This window comes from Camelus dromedarius, chromosome 15, assembly GCF_036321535.1.
Source record: "Camelus dromedarius isolate mCamDro1 chromosome 15, mCamDro1.pat, whole genome shotgun sequence".
In the NCBI taxonomy this organism is placed as follows: Eukaryota; Metazoa; Chordata; class Mammalia; order Artiodactyla; family Camelidae; genus Camelus; species Camelus dromedarius.
The window spans coordinates 12,573,506-12,594,884 of NC_087450.1; the positions used below are offsets into that span (position 1 = coordinate 12,573,506).

Consider the following 21,379-nt stretch of genomic DNA (forward strand, 5'->3'; position numbering starts at 1 on the left):
CTTAAAAATAACAGGGTGGAGGGTAGAGACAAGATTGACCATTAGCTTCTAACTGCTGAAACCAGGTGACAGACACATGGGCGAATCATTATATAATACACTCTGTTTTGTGTGTTCAATAAAAAAAATTTTTTAAAGTGAAGAAATTCAAAAGAAAAGAAAGTTGGCAACATTCACTCATTAGCAGGGACAACAGGGAAATCAGTTGAAAGTTCAATAAAAAAATGAAGACTGGAAACAAGGCAGGGAAAAAAGTATAAAAACTGCAGAATGACTGCAACAATAAGTACATATATTTTTAAGGGGCTCAAGAGAGTTGAAAAATAATCCAAAATATATGTACTCCAAGGTAAGCACTAAGAAAATATCAAAATATGTGTACCTTGAAACTCTTTATACTCCCTGAACATTTCTCTTTTCAATAGAAAGCTCATTATTCTTGATCCTCAACGGTTATTATTGGAGCTATGTTTTACTTCTATACTTCAGCTTTTCCCTACCATTATTTATTCCTTTCCATTATTCTCTTATTTTCCATATACCTATCTGCCTTCCATTTTCATTTCAACCACAAATTTCAGACTACAGTAAATAAAGTTGAAGCAATGTAAGAATAAATTGGATACAAAGATGGCTTAGCAACTTTAGCCACAAATGTAATTACTCTCAGTTTGGAGGATCTCTAAACCACATTTTAACACCCAGTAGCTTGTTTCCTTGCAAAACAGCCCAAAATGTGTTATTGGGTACCTATACTGGAAGCACTGTTTCTTAATATATAAAGCATTTTATTAATTATTTGGGCAGGTATTTCCTAAACTTGATAAGGATACATTAAGCCATAGGAGAAAGAGCTCGATTTGGACTCCAAGTGTTCTGATCCAGAGACTGAATAAGTTAAGGATAAGCTGAATCAGCTGAGCTCATTCACTCAACATGTGAGCATCTAATACATACTAGGCACTGGAATAGATACAAAGATGAGCGTAACAACCACATAAGTAAATGGTTACAATATATTTTGATAGGTCAAGAGAGGTGTAAAGTTTATAGATTAGCAAAATATTTTAATGAAAGATTAGATGATCTTTCAGCTCCAAAATTCTATCAATTTTATCAAAACTCCTTTCAGCCTCTTCTTTCTAATTAAGAGGGAGTAGCCACAGGTTACAATTTTCTATCAAAAGATGCTGCCTAAGCACTTAAAAATTTGCAACAGCAACAGCTAACATTTATTAAGCACCTAGTATGTACCAAGGGATAGGGGCTTTTCATACACTGTCTCACTTAATCCTCACAATAATCCCAAACAAGTAGTATTATCACTATTTTACAGATAAGGAAACAAAAATTCAGAAAGACTAAAATAATTTACTCCAAATTACACTCATATAGTAAAAGGAAAACAGGGATTCAAAGTCTGATCTTCTGATTCCAAAGTCTATTCTCTTTTCACTATTTATCTCATTCTTTCACTACATAAAAATTTCCAGAGAGCACCTTCTTAAGAGCACCCAAGAGAACTTTTAAGACAGCTATGAAGTACAAAGTGATCACTGATTGTATTTTTTTTAAACTGGAGTATCTGCTGTATACACCCTCCAAAACAAAATACAAAAGATTACAAACCTAAAATATAACCAAGACTCAAGGTAATAGATATATGTGACACGACTAAATACATTCTGAATACTAGTTAATGAAAACGAATGAGGATTTGTGATTTCTTCCAACTGTTTTATCTTCACCCTCACTTGGTGCCAACAAAAACAATCAGGAAGGGAATGGCCCAGCATATTTTAGTGTATTAACAACATGTTGATTCCACATAATTATTTAAAAGTGTGTATCACAGAATATGAGAACACAAAATAAAGTGTATATGAAATACTGTCAAAAAAAAAAAAACCGAAACATAAGCCCACTAAGTCTAGAATACCTAACCATCAACAATATTTAAAGCTATGTTGAAGTCATGTAAATTTTGCGTCACTTTTCCTTTATAAACTTCATTACACTCACTTTTTCTTTTAATTTTTTTCAGTTTATCCATGACAATTGCGAATCTGAACCAGCAAGCATCCTTTAAAAATAAGTTAACCCTCTACAACAAATAAAGAAAAAAAAATGTTTGTGTGCACAATTCCGAAGCTGGTTAGAAAAAGAATCTGAATCAACATAAATCGCGGGATCCTAGTAACAAGTTTTTCTTCAGAACTCCTCCGGATTAAAATAGTATTTCCCCCCCCAAATTTCGCCAAAGAGCAAATTCTAAGACCAAGAAAAAACATAGCTTGAGGCAGCCGTCACTGCCTAGTTCAATTAATGATTTTAAAAGTCTCCCTCATTCACAGTTATCTCAAACAACAAAAGATTTGTTTCAGATGTCTTCAAGGATTCTCGTACAGGGTATAAATTCTACCCCCATCTTCAACAGAACGGGGCCCAAGCCAGGAATCACACAAAACTAAATCACTAACGATCCGCATTCTCGATTCCTCTGAGAAATTCTGAAGTAAGTATCAGAGCAGTTCATGAGCCCTCCGTATCCCGCAGAGAGGTGACATTTCCTTTGCTTTCATGCCCGCACAAGGCAGACGGAGGAAACACCAACCGCAAATGCCGCAGACCACCACGTCCCCCCTTCACCCCAACCCCCCCTTCCCCGGCCCCAAACACAAACACGCTCTTCTCTCCACGCTTCTTGCACAATGTCGCTTGCCAAAGGGCTCAGCTCGAGCTCCACCGCCTCTCCTCCAGGCCCGACGGGAACGGTTCCTCCCTCGGCGACGCTCCCGCACCACCGCTTCCTCCGGCTGTCAGGCCTGGCGCGGTCTCGGCAGGCCCTGCGCCGATGGGGAAGGGGCCGCCACGGCCTTGCCAAAGGGCTGTTTTCGTTCCTCGGCCCAGCGCAACGGCGTCAGGCGGCTCTTCCTGAAGCAGAGTCCTAGCACCGGAGCCCGACCCGGCCCTCCGGGGCAGCGCGGTGAGCCGACGCGGTGGCGGTGCGGCCGAGCTCCCCTTCCCATCCCGGGGGTCCCCCAAACTCCTCCCGCCCCCGCCGTCTGCCCGCCGCCATTTTGTGCGCAGCCGCTGCGACACAGATACAATAGTCGGCCCGGATCTCACAGGAGAGGCTCAGGAGCCCCGCGCTATGGGCTCCCGCCTTCCAGCCCCCTGCTCCCCACAAGGCAGCCGTCCGACCTATGCCTACCCGACTAACAGCCGGATCCCATTTGCGCCCCACACAGTTTAGCACTCAGCCTCCAGTCTCGACGCCGAAGAAGCTACCGCCTCCAGAGAGCTGCACGCATGCGCGCCTGTCGAGCCTTCGCTAGCCCTCATCGGCTCCCGGCGCCTGCGTATCGCCGGCACCGCGCTCGCCCCGAGGCACGGGAAAGGGGCCAGAGGGACTTGGTTCCGGAAGGAGGCGCTCTCGCGTGCGGCGTTCTCGCAAAACTGGGGCAACAGTGGCTCTGCCTGCCGTGAGCCACTCCCGCGTTGTCCTGCCCCTGAGGGTAGGTAAGACCTGCATTGTCTCACCTCCTCCATGAAGTCTTCCCTGATCATTATTGCCTTCAATAATACATTAAAACACACAGTATTCATCTGACATTGGATATCGTAATGCTTTGTGTGGTTAAGATTTTGCCTGCCTTTATCCTCTCTATAGATAGATATAGACACAGGAATAGATGTGGATTTGAATCCCTATGGCAATGATGCGAGGTATAGCATAGACACTGAAAATGTCAGGAAATTTGAATTCAGCTAAAGCCTACTGAGCTAAAAGCTTAATACTTTGAAAATCCTTTCTCGAGTCGTTTCACAATAAAGATACCTACCTAAAGTGATAGATATTTTTAACCTTTATTTTAATTATTAAAAACTTCAGGTTGAGATAACTTGAGTAACCTCTCAACGTTACTCCACTACACCAACATAAAAATTCAATCATTGGGCAAAATCTGGTAAAACTCACACGTCCTGCCCTACCACACAATTCACACCATCTACCCTGAGTCTAAAGCATCTGCGTTACCTAGTACCCAAGCAGATGTATTTCTTTTACTCTCATTAAAATAAGCATAGAAAAGGCTGAAAGAAAAGTCTTTTATAAAATATACCTTATCAGAGTTTCATTTCAAACTAAAAGTCCTGCTAAAACCCTAATTCTAAAAGATACATGCACCCCAATGTTCACAGCAGCACTATTTACAATAGGCAAGACATGAAAACAACCTACATGTCCACTGACATTTTATATATACAATAGAATACTCCTCAGCCATAAAAAAGAATAAAATCATGCCATTTGCAGCAACATGGATGGACCTAGAAATCGTCATTTTAAGTAAAATACGCCAGAAAGAGAAAGAAAAATACCATATGATACCACTTATATGTGGAATCTTAAAAAAAAAAAAGACATAAATGAACTTATTGACAAAACAGACAGACTCACAGACATAGAAAACACACTTACGGTTACCAGAGAGGAAAGGGGTAAGGAGAGATAAACAGAGTTTTGGATTTGCAGATACTAACTAATATAAATAAAACAGATAAAACAACAAGGTCCTACTGTTTAGCACAGGGAACTATATTCAATACCTTGTAATGGCCTATAATGAAAAAGAATATGAAAAGGGATAGGTAGATAGATAGATAGATAGACAGATAAACTGTATCACTATGCTGTACACCAGAAATTAACACAACATTGTAAATTGACTATACTTCAATTAAAAAAAAAGTCCTGCTAGAGGCAACAAGCCAAAAACAAAAAAGAAAAAACCAACAAGCTCTCCCAAAACTCCAAATAACAAATGTTAACTTTAATATTTATTTCCTTCCATATATTTCTTTCTATTCCTACAAACATACACAAATACAAACAGCCTTACCAAATGATAGTTTTATTTTCAAGGACAAGAATCCCAAGTGAGACAACTAGATTATAGGAGAAAGAAAGAAAGAAAGAAAGAAAGAAAGAAAGAAAGAAAGAAAGAAAGAAAGAAAGAAAGAAAGAAAGAAAGAAAGAAAGAAAGAAAGAAGAAAGAAAGAAAGGAAAGAAAGAAAGAAAGAAAGAAAGAAAGAAAGGAAGAAAGGAAGAAAGGAAGGAAGGAAGGAAGAAAGGAAGATAGATAATTTAATTTTACTAGATATTGTCAGAATACTTTCAAAAAAGCTTATACAAATTCCCACTGTCACTAAACAGGTAAGAGAATGGACATTTCTCCACAACCTCACTTCTTTTCTAAACTCTGAAATAACCGAAAAATCGTTGGACCTGTCTGCTCTTTAAGATTGGTAGGATTCACCTTTGAAGTATCTCTTCTGGTAGTTTTTCTAGGGGCTTCTCTTGAATAACTTTCTCTAGATACTTTATAATATATAATTTCATTAGATTTCTCTCTCTCCACAATCATTTCTGTAATTTACATTCTCCTAAAAAAGCATCCACTCAATCTAGGTTTTCAAATTCATCTCCCTGAGAGTTGGGCAAACTAACCTCTTCAATTGTTTTCATTTCCTTTATGTCCCATTATATGGTTTTATTTCTACAGCACCTAGCACCTTCTAACATACCATGTTATCTCTTATTATTTCTTAACTATCTCTTTCCACTAGAACACAAGCTCTATGATGTTAGGAATATTTGTCTGTTTTCTTTACTGATTTATCTCCAATACCTAGAATGATACTTGGCACACAGTAGAAAATCAGTGCATATTTGATGAAAGAATGAACGACCCTGATGGGTTAAAAAAAGAGAGAGAGTATGTATGTATGTATGTGTGTGTGCATGAAATTGTTGAGCATCCTTTCATACCTAGCAGCCATATGCATTTCCTCTTTAAAAAATAAAAAATACCCTTTAATATTACTTGCTCGTATTTCTTTTTTTTTTCTTTTTTATTGAAGTATAATCAGTTTACAAATGTTGTGTCAATTTCTGGTGTACAGCATAATGTTTCAGTCATACATATACATACATATACTTGTTTTCATATTCTTTTTCATTATAGGTTACTACAAGATATTGAGTATAGTTTTTGCTCATATTGAGCTAACTGTCCCTTTTTTATCAGGAGATAGTGCTTGAATATAAAGAGTATAACCCTTCATCAAATCTGTTGCAGTTGGTTTCTCCCCATTAATATTTTGAGTGTCTTTTGCTATTATAAAATTTAAACATAATCAAATTTGTCAATCTATTCCTTTATAACTTCTGAATTTTTTTTTGTCTAAGAAGACTCATCTGACCGCCCAGAAGCATATACACCCAGAAATTATACAAAAATTCTCCTAAAATTTCTAAAGTTTTGCTTACAATTTTATAAATTTATTTTTTGCAGTTAGATGCTTAGTTAATCTAAGATGTATTCTTTTTGTGATATGAAGTAGCGATCCAACTTTGTTTTCCAAATGTATTAAATCAGTCACGTGATGTTTCCGGATACTAAGTAAACCACCATTTCCCCCCTTCATTGAAATGCTTCTTCCCTTTAAAAAACAGCAACAACAAATTATTAAGTTCCTATGAAAATGGATTTAAGGACCTTCTAGTCTGTCCTACTAATCTATCTGTTTACCCATGGGCCAGGACCATTTATTCATTCATTAACTAATCCAAAAAATATTACTTGAGGGCCTACTCTGTGCCAAGGACTCTTCTGAGTACCAAAGAGTCAGTGACAAATCAGAAGGCAACACCAACTCTAACTCCGGCCCTATGACACATACAGCTTTGATGGGAGAGATGGACAATCAGTAAGTACATAGTATGTCAGAGGGTAATAAGTGCTATGGAGAAAAACAAACATAGGGGTCAGGACACAGGGAACAGGAGGTGATGGGGCTTGTAATTTAAATAAGATGGTCAAGAAAGGCGTCACCAAGAAGGCAGCATGTGAGCAGAAACCTGACTGAAATGTGCGAATAGCTGAGCTATCTGGGAGGAAGAGTATTCCAGGCAGAGTAAACACAAAATACAAAAGCAATGAGGTGAAAGCCATCTTGGCATATGTGAGAAACAGCAAGCAGGCCGGACAGGCTGCAATAGCATGAGTAAGAGGGGACATAGGGGATGGGGTGGAAGGGAACCGGGAACACTTATAGGCTGTATGAGTCAGCTTGGGCCGCTGTAACAAAATACCACTGGCTTAAAGAACATGAGTTAATTTTCACACAGTTTTGGAGGCTGGAACCCCAAGGTCAAGGTGTGGACAGGTTTGGTTTCTTGGGCTTTTCTTCTTGGCAGCTGGCCACCTTCTTGCTGTGTCCTCAAGTGGACTTTTCTCTATGTGTGTGCATCCCTGGTGTCTCTCCCTCTTCTTATAAGGACACGAGTCATATTGGATTAGGGCCCACCCAGATGACCTCATTGAACTGTAATCACTTCTTTAAAGGAAAATAAAGCCAGGGAGGGAAAATGATGAAGCAGGGGCTGGGTAAATGCTTTAGACAGGGTAATCAGGGAAGTCCTCACCGGTGAGGTGACAGCTAAGCAGAGATATAAAGAAAGAGGGGGAAGTCATACAGATACCTGGAAGAAGAGCTTTTCAATAGAGAACACATCAAGTGCAAAGGCCCTGGGACCGAAGAACGTTGCATTGTCTGAGGAATAACAAGAAGGCCAGCTTAGTTGAGGTGAAGTGATGCAGAGGAAGGACAAGGATGGAGATGCAGCAAGGAGTCAGATCATGAAACTCCTTATAAACCACTCAAGGCAATACTGCACACTGAACAAGACACTGGATTACCCTCCTAGCCCCAGCTCTGATACTAACCTCATTGGATTTCAATGTCTTACAAGGGAGAGGACTAGGTTAGCTTGCCCATAAGATGTGAGTCTGGAAATCTTCTGTGAACTGAAAGATGCTCATCAATATTCATGGCATTCCAAAAAAATATTTTTTAACTCTTAGAGTCCACTATATCCATGCTACTCCAAGCTCTTATATCATCTAGTCTCCTTGGACCACTTACAGACATTCTAATTCCCATCCAAAGATGTCAGTATTCTTGATAGAAGAAAAGCTAGCTATCCAACCCCACATCCTTGTCTCACCATCACTCTATTCCACAATTCCCCATCGTTTCCTTTTATGTACTCTGTTTTCTGATTGGCCAGAAGAGTACTGAGCAGCTCCATCCAGAGCTCAGCTTCTGCTTTTTCAGCACAGCCACAGCTCTAGGCCCGAACGTATTAGAAAAAGAATAGTCATCACAAACTTTCCCCTGTGACTTGTTAACATAAATGGGGCTTTGTTTCAGTGACATAAAGAATCTCACTGCCATTTCATCTCAAGTGCAAGTGTCCCAATAAATAGGATCTGGGGGCAACCATTGCCCTCCTTCTGTCTTTAGAACCCAAATCTAACTATTGGGATAGACACAGGGCCAGGATGAAAGTTTGAGAAATCCCTCAGCCATTTCATGTCCCGCAAAAGGACATGAACATCAAGAAAACTTGGTTCTGCTATTTGAATTTTGCAGCATTTATATATGTAACTATTTCTATATATAAAATAGTTAGAAACTAACTCAATAAAACAAGCAGTTATTTTTCTGAGTTTGTATCAAAGCTTCTATAATGGTGATCAGAAATCAGTTTGCCTCTTTTGTTAAGGTGGTTTCTAACTACGTCCATGAATTCTTTGATACGTTTCACTTCACGTGGTGGAAACTAATTCCACTTCCCCTGAATGTAGGGCAGACTTGGCAAATTGGTTCTAGTGAACAGAATGTGGTGCGAGTGATGCTGTGTGACTTCCCCGGGCAGGTCATGAAAAGGGCAGCATCTGACCCTCCCTTCACTCTCTTGGATTACTCACACTAGAGAAAGCCAGCTGCTAGGTCATGAGGACATCCAAACAGCCTGTTGAGAAGCCCATGAGGAGAGAAAGTAAAGCCTCCTGCCAACAGCTACCACCAAATTGGCAGCTGTTTCAATGAGCCACTTTGGAGATAGAAGCTCCAGCCTCAGTTAAGCATTCAAGTGACTGTGGTTTAAGTCAACATTCTGAAAGCAACCTCATGATGGACCCTAAGGAGGAACTGCCCAGCTATGAATTTCTGACCCTTAGAAATGATAAAGATTAAAAAAAAAATGTTTGTCGTTGTTTTGAGCCATTAGGTTTTGGGATTATTTTTTATGTAAAAGTGCATAACTAATGCACTTGTTATCTGAAGATTAAGGTCTCAACTTATTAAAAATACAAATCAAAAGCATGATATATCCATCAAAGACCTAGGATTTGGAAACAACAGAATTTGGACTTGAACTCTGATTTAAGCAATACAAACAAACAGTTTCCTCAAGCATAAAATGAGAATAATCCATTACCTTCAGGATTTTCATCTTATGAGTTCCTTACCCCATAGCACTTTGTATAGCGTCTACACACCAGCTACAAAAGCAATTCAAGAAAATGATCCATTTCAAGAATGGAAGCATGAAAAGTTGTACAGACATACTCCCTAGTGAACCAAACATACTGGTGAAAATTATTTAAAAAAAAAATCGTTTAAAGTCTCTATACATTGTCCTCAGGATATACAGCAAATGAAGAAACACTTATTTCAAGAAAATCTACTAAATCTTGGTAAGAAGGGAGAGTTTGTGGTACTTGACCCATGGCCCACTCACTTACCACTCCCACCAATCTCAGTGCGATGGAAGCTCTACACCAGTTGCTACTGATAAGAAGATGGGGCTCCCTCTTCCCCTAGCTCCAAGGGAGATGGCATCCCTCCAGGAGGACAGGCCACCAACACTTCTTTCCCTGCGGGCGATGTGTTATAGAGGCTAAATTTCAGGCAAGTGCAGGACAGCGGGTTAGGGCTCTCTTCTTAAACCTATCCTACATTCATAAGTTGGAGGTTAGGTCAAAGATGAAGCAGGCCCAAAATACTGTGGCCCTGATTAGCCTTGTCCCAAGCCTTTGGTACCACTTAGAGTGGTAGAGATTCCACTCTAAGAGAGGCAAGCCAAGAAGAACAGAGGCTGTGCTGCCCCTACCCAGAGTCCTGCTCATAAGCAGGGTTGTTGTCCAAAAGAAATGGGCCATTCTCCCCAACACTTGTTCTGGAGCAGTGGCTCAGAAATTTTGCCCAGGGGGAGAGGGAGGCCATAACGACAGAGATCTTAACAGTGTAAGGAAGTTCAAACCTAAGGGCAATCTCAGAAATAATGAAGAAATTGGATAAGAATTAAGAGAAAGCTGATAGCTTTATAATATCAGCAAGCTAAACTGGTAGGTCAGCAAGTTTAACAGAGAGAACCAAGAAAAGATAAAGCTCAGAGAGCCTCCTGAGGACAGAAGTAATGTCAGAGATTAGTCTCAAAAAGTACCCCAGCAAAGGAAGCCCAAACTGAATTGGATCAGAGTGTAAAGAGATTTATCTCCCAGGGGATCGTCAGAAACAACACAGCAATCAACCTAAAAGCTGGGTGTGATACCAACAGAGGCCTATAGCTTAACAGAGAGATCAGCGGAACAGACAAAGAGAGCCTTGCTAAAACACTGTCATCTCAGAGCAACTTGTGCACATTATAACCTCTGAGGAGCAAGTATACAGGCTGCATATTGCAGGAGCAACAGACATCACTAAAATAGTCAAGTCACTAAACAAATAAACAAGAACAAGGACAAGCCCCAGAGCACAGAACATCGGTATCCAGATTTGCTACATTACCTAAAAGATCCAGTTTTCAACAACAACAAAACATACAGAAAAACAGTATATGTAACTCATACACAGGAAAAAAAGCTAGGCAACAGAAACTGGCTGTGAGAAGGCCCAGATATTGGATTTAACAGGCAAGGATCCCATAATAACCACTATAAACATATTCAAAGAGCTAAAGAAAACCAAAGTGGATAAAGATATGACAATGTTGCAACAAACAGAGAATGTCAATAAAGAGAGAGAAGTAATTTTTAAAAAGAACTATATAGACATTGTGGAGGTAAAATGTACAATAACTGAAATGACAAATTCACTACAGGTGTTCAACAACAGGTTTGTATTGACATAGGAAAGAATCAGCTCTCCTGAAAATTAGAGATTTGATCAATAGAGATTGTGCAACCCGAAGAACAGAGACAAAAAAGAATGAAAAGAATGAAGAATATGCATGATGGAAGTACCAAAAAGAGTGGAGAGAGGAGACAGAGAAAGGAGCAGAAGAAAAAAAAATTGAAGAAATAATATCCAAGTACTTCCTATATTTGATGGAAACCATTAAGCTACACATCCAAGAAGCTTGACCAAGTGGTATAAACCAAAGAGATCCACACACAAACATATCATAGCAAAAATGTTGAAAGACAAAGAGAATTTTGAAAGCAGCAATACAAAAACCACTAATTTCTCATCAGAAACAAAGGGGGCCAGAAGGTATGGAATTACGTATTTAAAGTGCTGAGGGAAAAAAAATGATCAACCAAGCAATCTGTCTTTCAAAATCTATCTTTCAAAAATGAAAGTGAAATAAAGACATTTCAAATAAACAAAAACTGAGATAATATGTTGCAAAAAGACCTATCTTACAGATATGTAAGAATGCTAAAAGAAGTTACTAAGGTGGAAAACAAGAGACTGCAGGCAGTAATTCAAATCCTCAGGAAAAAGCAAAGAAAGACACCAGTAAAGGTAATTATGAAAGACAATATAAATGCCTATTTCTTTTCCTTTCTTCTCTTAAGTGATTTTAAAATCAACCTATAAAACAACAGGTACATAATTATATTGTTAGCCTGTAACATATAGACATGTAATCCATTTGACAATAATTGAACAAAAGAAGTGTACAGGAGCAAATCTCTGTTGCAGTAAGGTAGTGACACTACTTGAAAACACAGGAACAAATGAAGAGAACCAAAAATGGTAAATAGGAAGGCTACTATAACAAACTCTATAAATAAATACATATTACTTGTTCCCCTTTCTTCTCTCAGCTTCTCTAAAAGTCATAAAATTATATAAAGTAATATTTGTAACAATGTATTTTTGGGTTTGTAACATATACAATGTCATTTAAAAAGCATCAAAAAGGGGAAGAAGTAAAGAGTAATGCTTTTAAATATTACTACAATTAAGTTAGTATAAGTCTGAATGGATTCTGAAAAGTTAAAATGCATATGGTAAACCCTAGAGAAACAACTAAGGAAATAATTCAAGAAATATCTATATAATGAAAAAATATTAAAAGAATTAAGATGTTACACTAGGAAGACATCCACATAATGCAAAGGAAAGTAATAAAGGAGGAAATGAGACTAACAGAAAATTAAGAGTAAAATGACAGACATAAATCCAATCAGATTAATAAAATATTAAATGTGAATTGATTAAAGAATCCAATCAAAAGGCAGAGATCATCAGAATAGATAAAAATATACATTGTCTACAGAACACACACTTCAGACCCAACGATACAAAAAGGATGGAGATTGAGGGATAGGGTATAGTTCACGCAGTAGAGTGCATGCCTAGCATGCACAAGGTCCTGGATTCAATTCCCAGTACCTTCTCTAAAAATAAATAAACCTGATTACCTCCCCCCACCAAAAAAAAAAAAAAAAAAAAAAAAACGATGGCGATTGTATCCCCTGGACTATTAGCAGGAATGATACGAGCATTGCAGGGAATGCTACAGGAGTTCCAGACAACACGGTGTAGTAGTACGACCATGAATTTGTCTCCCCTCACAAACACGACAAAACCACAACTGACTGCTGAACAATCACTGATAAAAAAGACTGGAGCCTACCAAAAAAGATCGTCAACTGGAGACATAAAGAGGGAACCACAGCAAGATGGTAGGAGTGGCAGGCTTGCCATATAATCTGGTCACGTACCCCAGGTGGGCAACCCCACCAGCTGGAGAATAATTGCACTGCAGAGATTCACCCACAGGAATGAGAGTTCAGCCCTACATCAGGCTCCCCAGCCTGGGGGTCCAGCATCGGAAGGAGGATCCCTCAGGGCATTTGGCTTTGAAGGCCAGTGGGGCTTAACTGAAGGAGCTCCACGGAATTGGGGTAAACAGAGACTTTACCCTTAAAGAGTGCACATAGAATCTCATGTGCACTGAGACCAAGGGTGGAAGTAGTCATTTCATATGAGCCTGGGCCAGAGCTGCCTGCTGGTCTTAGAGGGTCTCCTGGGGAGGGGTGGGGCGTCTGTGGCTTACCTGGGAGATGTAAAAGCTAGTGGCAGACATTCAGGAAATATTCAGCCACATAAACTTTCCTGGAGGCTGACATCTTGCCTGGATCATTAGCACCAACACCTGGCCCCAACTAACAGCCAGTAGGCTTAAGTGCTTGGATGCCTCAGGCCAAACAACTAACTGGGTGGGAACACAGCCCCACCCATCAGCAGAGCTACCTAAGCTACCTAAGAACTTCTTGACCTCACAGCTGTCTCTAGACACGCCCCTAGACACAACCCCTCTCACCAAAGGGCCAGGACCCAGCTTTACCCAGCAGGGGGCAGGCACTGGCCCCTCCCACCAGGAAACCTGCACAAGTCTCTAGTCCAGCTTCACTCACCAGGGGGCAGACACCAGAAGCAAGAAAACAACAATCCAACAGCCTAAGGAAGGAGTCCACAAATGAAGGCCAGACTCTACCCTGGGACCAGCTGCCACCCACCCCACCCCGGCCCTTGGGTTATGAGGGGAGTGCACTACTGGAACTCATGGGATGTCACCTACAGAGGGCTATTTCTCAAAGGCTGAGAAACATAACTAATCTACTACATACAGAAAAATACAAATAGAAATTTAGACAAAATGAGGTGGCAGAGGAATATGCTCCAGGCAAAGAAACAAGATAAAATCCCACAAGAAGAACTACGATGAGAAGATAGGAGATCTACACAAGAAAGTTAAGAGTAATGATTGTGAAGATGATCAGAGAAATCAGGAGGAGAATGGATGCACATAGTAAGAAGTTAGGTTTTTAGCAGACTTATAAAATATAAAGAACAACCAAACAGAAATGAAGAACACAAACACTTAAATGAATAATATACTAGAAGGAACCAAGAGAAGACTAAATGAGGCAGAAGAACAAACCAATGAGCTAGAAGACAGAGTAGTGGAAATCACCACCGCAGAACAGAAAAAAGAGAAAAGACTGAAAAGAAATGAGGATAGTTTTGGAGACCTCTGGGACGATATGAAGCACACTAATTTTCACATAGGGGTCCCAGAAAGAGAAAAGAGAGAGAAAGGACCTGAAAAAATATTTGAAGAGCTAATAGCTAAAAACTTCCCTAACTTGGGAAAGGAAATAGTCACCCAAGTCCAGGAACCACAGAGTCCCATACAGGATTAACCCAAAGAGGAGCATGCTGAGACACATAGTAATTAAACAGATTAAATTAAAAAATTAAAGATAAGGAGGAAATATTGAAAGCAACAAGAGAAAAGCAAAAACTAACATACAAGGGAACTCCCATAGGGTTATCAGCTGATTTTTCAGCAGAAACTCTGTAGGCCAGAAGGAAGTGATACTATGCATTTAAAGTGATGAAAAACCTACAATCAAGAACACTCTCACCAGCAAGGCTTTAGTTCATATTTGATGGAGAAATCAAAAGCTTCATGGATAAGCAAAAGCTAAAAGAATTCAGCACCACTAAATCAGCTTCACAACAAATGCTAAAGGAGCTTCCCTAGAAGCTTTTCTTTCCCTAGAAAAGAAAAGGCCACAACTAGAGACAAGAACATTATGAAATGGAAAAGCTCACCAGGGAAGGCAAACATATAGTAAAGATAGGAAATCATCCACACACTAACTAATAAGGAAGTTGAAAGACAATAGTAGCAAAAATCATCTGTACCCACAATAATCAGTAAAAGGATACACAAAAATAATTAGATGTAAAATATGATATCAAAGCCAGCAATCATGAGGGGAGAAGAGTACAAATACAGGGTATCTAAAATGAATTTGAAATTAAGAGACCATCAACTTAAATCAATCATGTGTATATATACATAGAATTCTATACCAAAATCTCATGGTAACTGCAAACCAAAAATCTATAATAGATATATATACAAAAAAGGGAAAGGAATCCAAACATAACACTAAAGATAGTCATCAAATCACAAGACAAGAGAACAAAAGAAGAAAGGAGGTAAAAAGATCTACAAAAACAAGTCCAAAACAATGAACAAAATAGCAATAAGAACACACATATCAATAACTAGCTTAAATATAAATGGATTAAACACTCCAACCAAAAGACTAGACTGGCTGAATGGATACAAAAACAAGACCCTTATATATGGGGTCTACAAGAGACCCACTTCAGAGCTAGAGAAACATACAGGCTGGAAGTGAGGGGATGGAAAAAGGCATTCCATGCAATAAAAACCAAAAGAAAGCTGGAGTAGCAATACTTATATCAGACAAAACTGACTTTAAAATAAAGACTGTTATAAGAGACAAAGAAGGACACTACATAATGATCAAGGACTCAATACAAGAAGATATATAAATTGCATATATATATGCACCCAACATAGGAGCACCTCAGTATATAAGGCAACTGTTAACAGACATAAAAGGAGAAATCAAGTTACACAATAACAGTGGGGGAACTGAATACCCCACTTACATCAATGGATAGATCATCCACAGAAAATCAATAAGGAAATACAGGACTTTAAATGACACTCTAGACCAAATGTACTTAACTGCAATTTATAGAGCATTCCATCTGAAAGCAGCAGAATACGCATTCTCCTCAAGTGCACATGGAACAGTCCCCAAGATAGATCACATGATGGCCCACAAAGTGAGCCTATCAACCCTCAATCTTTAAAGGATTTTAGAAAATTTTAGATGTGAATACATGACCTAGGTTGTTCCAATCAGACTAAGGGAAAAGAGTTATTTCATTTTAGTGGGAGATGTCCCAAGATATCACCCAGGAAGTCTGTGTTCTCTATAGTTACTGGCAGCTCCCTTGTTACTACAAGAAGTCAGTCTTAGGTTGAAGCCTCTGCAGATAATAGCAGATGAAGACAGGAACAAATCTGGGTGTATAATGACATAAATGAGCTATTGCTAATCTTTCCCAGTTTAAAGCCCACCCTACTGCTGAACTTCTGGTTATGCAAAACAATACATTTATTTGTCTGAATTTTTTTTTCTGTATCTCAAAATCAAAAACTATCCTATCATATAATTAGCCACTTCTGACATGTAATTCTTCCAAAAAAGAACAAGCTTCAAACTGGTCCATCTGAAAGCAGATAGGAGATACCATAAAGCCTTGCAAAGAGGCACCTTTATTGCCGACAGACAGTTAATCCCAAAGTGGGTGTGAATCAGATATCACTAACCTTACTAGGTTGCAAAAGCCAAAGCTTTTACTGCATGCTAAAGTAAAGAAGGAGACACAATGGGAGATCTGATCAGTACCCAGGAAGAGCCAAAGAACCACCATGCCTGAAAGGCCAAGGTCCCTTCTTCCTTCTCCAGCCCCACCCCAAGCTACTACTAGGTGGGACAAAAGGAACCAGTCTCTGAGGTGCAGACTGGGGACAAGAGGACAATAAGCTGCCCTTCCCTCAAACCCCAAGCCCACTCAAAGATGACAGAGACAGAGGCCAAGACTGAAACAGTTAAATTTATTGAAGGAGCTTAACAGAGAAAGAGGCCTACTGCTAAGGAACAGAAATGAACTTTCCCTTTCAACACTGATGGGGATGCAGTCTTTCTGGAAGGCAACTTAGCTTAACAAAATCCTTTTTAAAAAATGTCTCTACCCTGGATGCAGCAATTTTTTATCTAGGAATTGATCCTAAAGAAATAGAGTTACAACAGGTATGTTCTTGTAGTATTCAAAATAGCCAATCCCTGGATTGGGAGAGGGGGGAGCCATTAGTTCTGTCTAGCTTGGAATAAGTAGAGTTTGAAGTGTCTTTGATCCAAGTAGAAATGCTACGTAGGCAGTTAGACACCCAGCCTGGGGCTCAGAAGAGGCTTACGAGACATAAATTTGGAAGTCACTGGCATGCATCTAATAACTGAAGCTGTGAGACATCAATGAGATTACCTGGGGAGATAATACGGAGTAGAAGAGAAGACGGCCAAGTGTTGAGAATAGGCAATATTTAATGACTGAAGGAAAGGATGAGCCTGCGGAAATAATTGAGGTCAAACCACATAATGGTTTTATACTCATATAATAGAATATTACTCACTAGTTACATTTTTTAGATTTGTAAGATTAGCTGAAAAAGTTTAAACTATCTGTAGTATGTTCCCATTCTTAAACAACAACAAAAAACACATATGTAATCATATATCCAAAAGTGTACGTCATAAAAAGCCTAGAGTTAACAGTGGGAGAGATTGAGAGGTATTTTTTCCTGATTATTTTTATTTCTATATTTTCTTATTTTTGTTTTTCTAAAATGACCACAGTTTTATTTTTCTTATGCCAAAGCAAACTTTTAAAAACTTATGTGCATGCCAGGATACAGTTCTCAGATTTAAAATTTTTACCTGAAACACAGAACATACATCAAAGAAGAGTATTAAAATTTTTTTTAACAGAAGTATAGTCAGTTTACAATGTGTCAATTTCTGGTGTACAGCATAAATGTTTCAGTCACACATATACATACATATTTCTTTTTATATTCTTTTTCATTATAGGTTGCTACAAGATACTGAATGTAGTTCCTTGTGCTATACAGTATAAACTTGTTGTTTATTTTATATATAGTAGTATCTACAAATCTCAAACTCCCAATTTATCCTTTTCCACCCCCTTCACCCCCTGGTAACCATAAGTTTGGTTTCTATATCTGAGTCTGTTTCTGTTTTGTAAATAAGTTCATTTGTGTCTTTCTTTTTTAGAGTCCACATATAACGGATATCATACGGTATTTTTCTTTCTCTTTCTGGCTTACTTTACTTAGACTCATGATCTCCAAGTCATCCATGTTGCTGCAAATGGCACGATTTTTTTTATGGCTGAGTAGTATTCCATTGTATAAATATACCACAACTTCTTTATCCAGTCATCTGTCAATGGACATTTAGGTTGTTTCCATGACTTGGTTATTGTAAATAGTGCTGCTATGAACACTGAGGTGCATGTATCTTTTTGAATTAGAGCTCCCTCCTGATATATGCCCAGGAGTGGGATTGCTGGATCATATGGTAAGTCTCTTTTTAGTTTTTTGAAGAATCTCCATACTATTTTCTATAATGGCTGCACCAAATCACATTCCCCACAGTGTAGGGGGGTTACCTTTTCTCCATACCTCTCCAGCACTTATAGTTGTGCACTTTTTAGTGATGGCCATTCTGACTGGTGTGTAAGGTGATATACTTCATTATAGTTTTGATTTGCATTTCTCTTATAATTAGTGATATTGAGAATTTTTTCATGTGTCTATTGGTCCTTTGTATGTCTTCATTGGAGAATCGCTTGTTTAGGCCTTTTGCTTATTTTTGGATTGGGTTTTTGTTGTTGTTGTTGTTGTTGTTAACTTGCATGAGCTGTTTATATATTCTGGAAATTGAGCCCTTATCAGCCACATCATTTGCAAATATTTCCTCCCATTCCATAGGTTGTCTTTTTATTTTGTTTATGGTTTCCTTTGCTGTGCAAAAGCTTATAAGTTTAATTAGGTCCCATTTATTTATTTTTGTTTTTATTTCTATTGCCTGGGTAGACCGTCCTAGGAGAACATTGCTAAGATTTATGTCAGAAGATGTTTTGCCTATGTTTTCTTCTAGGAGGTTTATAGTGTCTTGCCTTATATTTAAGTCGTTAAGCCATTTTCAGGTTTTTTTTTTTTTTGCATATAGTATGAGGATGTATTCTAATTTCACTGATTTACATGCAGCTGTCCAATTTCCCAGCATCACTTGAAGAGACTTGTCTTTTCTCCATTGTATATTCTTACCTCCTTTGTTCAAGATTAATTGACCGTAAGTCTGTGGATTTATTTCTGTGCTCTCTATTCTGTTCCACTGATCCGTATGTCTATTTTTGTGCCAATACTATGCTGTTTTGATTACTATAGCTCTGTAGTATTGTCTGAAGTCCAGCAGGGTTATTCTTCCAGCTTCATTCTTTTTCTTCAGTATTGCTTTGGCAATTCTAGGTCTTTTGTGATTCCATATAAATTTTGGATTTATTTGTTCTAGTTCTGTGAAAAATGTCATCGGTAATTTGATAGGGATCACATTAAATCTGCAGGTTGCTTTGGATAGTATGGCCATTTTAACAATATTAATTCTTCCAATCCGAGAGCATAGGATAACTTTAAATTTCTTTAAGTCATCTTTATTTTCTTTAATCAATATGTTATAGTTCTCCATATATGTCTTTCACATCCTTGGTCAGGTTTACTCTTAAGTATTTTTTTATGTGATTTTTAAAAGGGATTTTTTTTTTACTTCCTTTTCTGATATTTCATTGTTAGTGTAAAGAAATGCAACTGATTTCTATATGTTAATCTTGCATCCTGCTACCTTGCCAAATTCTTCTATCAGCTCCAGTAGTTTTTGTGTGAATCTTTAGGGTTTTCTATATATGGTATCATGTCATCTGTATATAATGACAATTGTACCTCTTCTCTTCCAGTTTAGATCCCTTTTATTTCTTTTTATTATCTGATTGCTATGGCTAGGACTTCCAATACTATGTTGAATAAAAGTGGTGAGAATGGGCATCCTTGGCTTATTCTAGATTTTAGCAGAAAGAGCCCTCAAGTTTTGACTAAAGATTGCCAAAATCACATAAAGATCCTTTGAAAATATAGTCTCTCGGGAATGCTAAATTTGTATTTTTTCTAGCCTGGTGCTTATCAAAACTACATACTAGCACCAAGGAAAGAAATGATTTACAAAAAAAAATCACAAAATCAGAAAGTGTGGAAAACATTATTAAAGGGTAAATGTATCTACAAAAGTATTTGTAACACATATTACAAAGGACTAGTTCTACTACATAGCACCTGTATATCAATAAGGAAAAAATAACTCCTTACTGTTACTGTTACCAGATTAGCATAGATCCAAAAGTATGATTATGTTGGGAAGAGTGTGGGTGATCAGCACCCCCATGTATTCCTATTTTGAGTGCAACTTGTTAGGACATCTATAGAAGACAATTTGGCAATATCTGTCAAAATTACAAAAGCACATGCTCTTTGAAACAGCAATGCTAGGAATCCATAGGAATTCCATTACTGAGAATTTATCTTGCAGATGTACTCATAATTGTTCAAACATATAAGATTATTCACTGAGCATTATTTGTAACTGCAAAAAACTGAAACTATCCTAAATATCCACCAACAAGGTAGTTAAACAAAGCAAGGTACATCCCAGCCAATAAAAACACTATGAAGTTGTAGAAATGAGCAAGGACTCTGTACAATGATCAGGAAAAATCACTAAGTTGTATTTAGTGACAACAGAAAAATAAGAGGCAGAACACTGTGTCCAGGGAGTAGCTGGAGTATACACTTTGATACCTTTTAAATTTGAACCATGTGAATACATTGCCTATTCAAAATAATTTTTTAAAAGAGTGGGCTAAAAAAAAGTTCTCTCAAGTTTAAAGTTAACACACACACACACACACACACACAAACACAGAAAATAAATAAATAAACATGGCAGTAACGTCAGGAAAAAGATAAAGATGCCCATTGCTCTAGCTTCCTAGAGCTGCAATAACAAACCACTTAAGCTTAAAACATAGAAATGTATTCTCCCATTTCAGGAGGCCAGAAGTCCAAAAGCAAGCGTTATTAGGGTTGGTTCCTTCTGAAAGTTCTGAGGGAGAAACTGGTACATGCCTCTCTCTCCCACCTTCCAGTGGTTGCTGGCAATCCCTGGCTTGTAAATATATTACTACAATCTCTGCCTCCATCTTCACATCACCTTCTTCTCTTTGTGTCTATGTGTGTCTTTCTCTGCCTCTTATCAGAACCCTTTCATTGGATTTTGGGCCCACCCTAATCCAGTATTATCTCACCTGGATTCTTAGTTATAGTTACAAAGACCCAATTTCCAAACGAGTTCACATTCTAAGTTTCCAGGTGGATGTGAATTTTGTGGGACACTATTTAACTATTATACCCATTTTCCCTGCTTTTTTGGGCATTACATTGGAGGTCCTGGCTAATGAGGTAAGATTTTTTTAAAAAGGCAGTATAAAGATTAAAAAGAAATAGAATTATCACACTTTTACGATGCTATGGCTATGTATATAGAAAGCTTCAAAGAATCGACAGGTAAATAATTAGAATTAATAAGATAGTTTATCATAGTAACAATATAAGAGCAAATTACAAAATCAACTGCAT

At 38.2% G+C, this 21,379-nt stretch overlaps 1 protein-coding gene across 5 annotated transcripts in view; it reads right to left on the reverse strand.

Moving 5' to 3' along the window:
* Positions 1–21,379, reverse strand: part of ZNF638 (zinc finger protein 638) — a 107,576-nt gene that overhangs the window by 60,272 nt on the left and 25,925 nt on the right. Inside the window, exon 1 of one of the 5 annotated variants that reach the window (XM_031467242.2) lies at positions 3,215–3,323. The exons of the other annotated variants lie outside the window; for them this stretch is intronic. The gene's annotated coding sequence lies outside the window, so the exon portion shown is untranslated. Of the gene's footprint in view, positions 1–3,214; positions 3,324–21,379 lie in introns of those variants that run through there. 5 annotated transcript variants of the gene reach the window in all.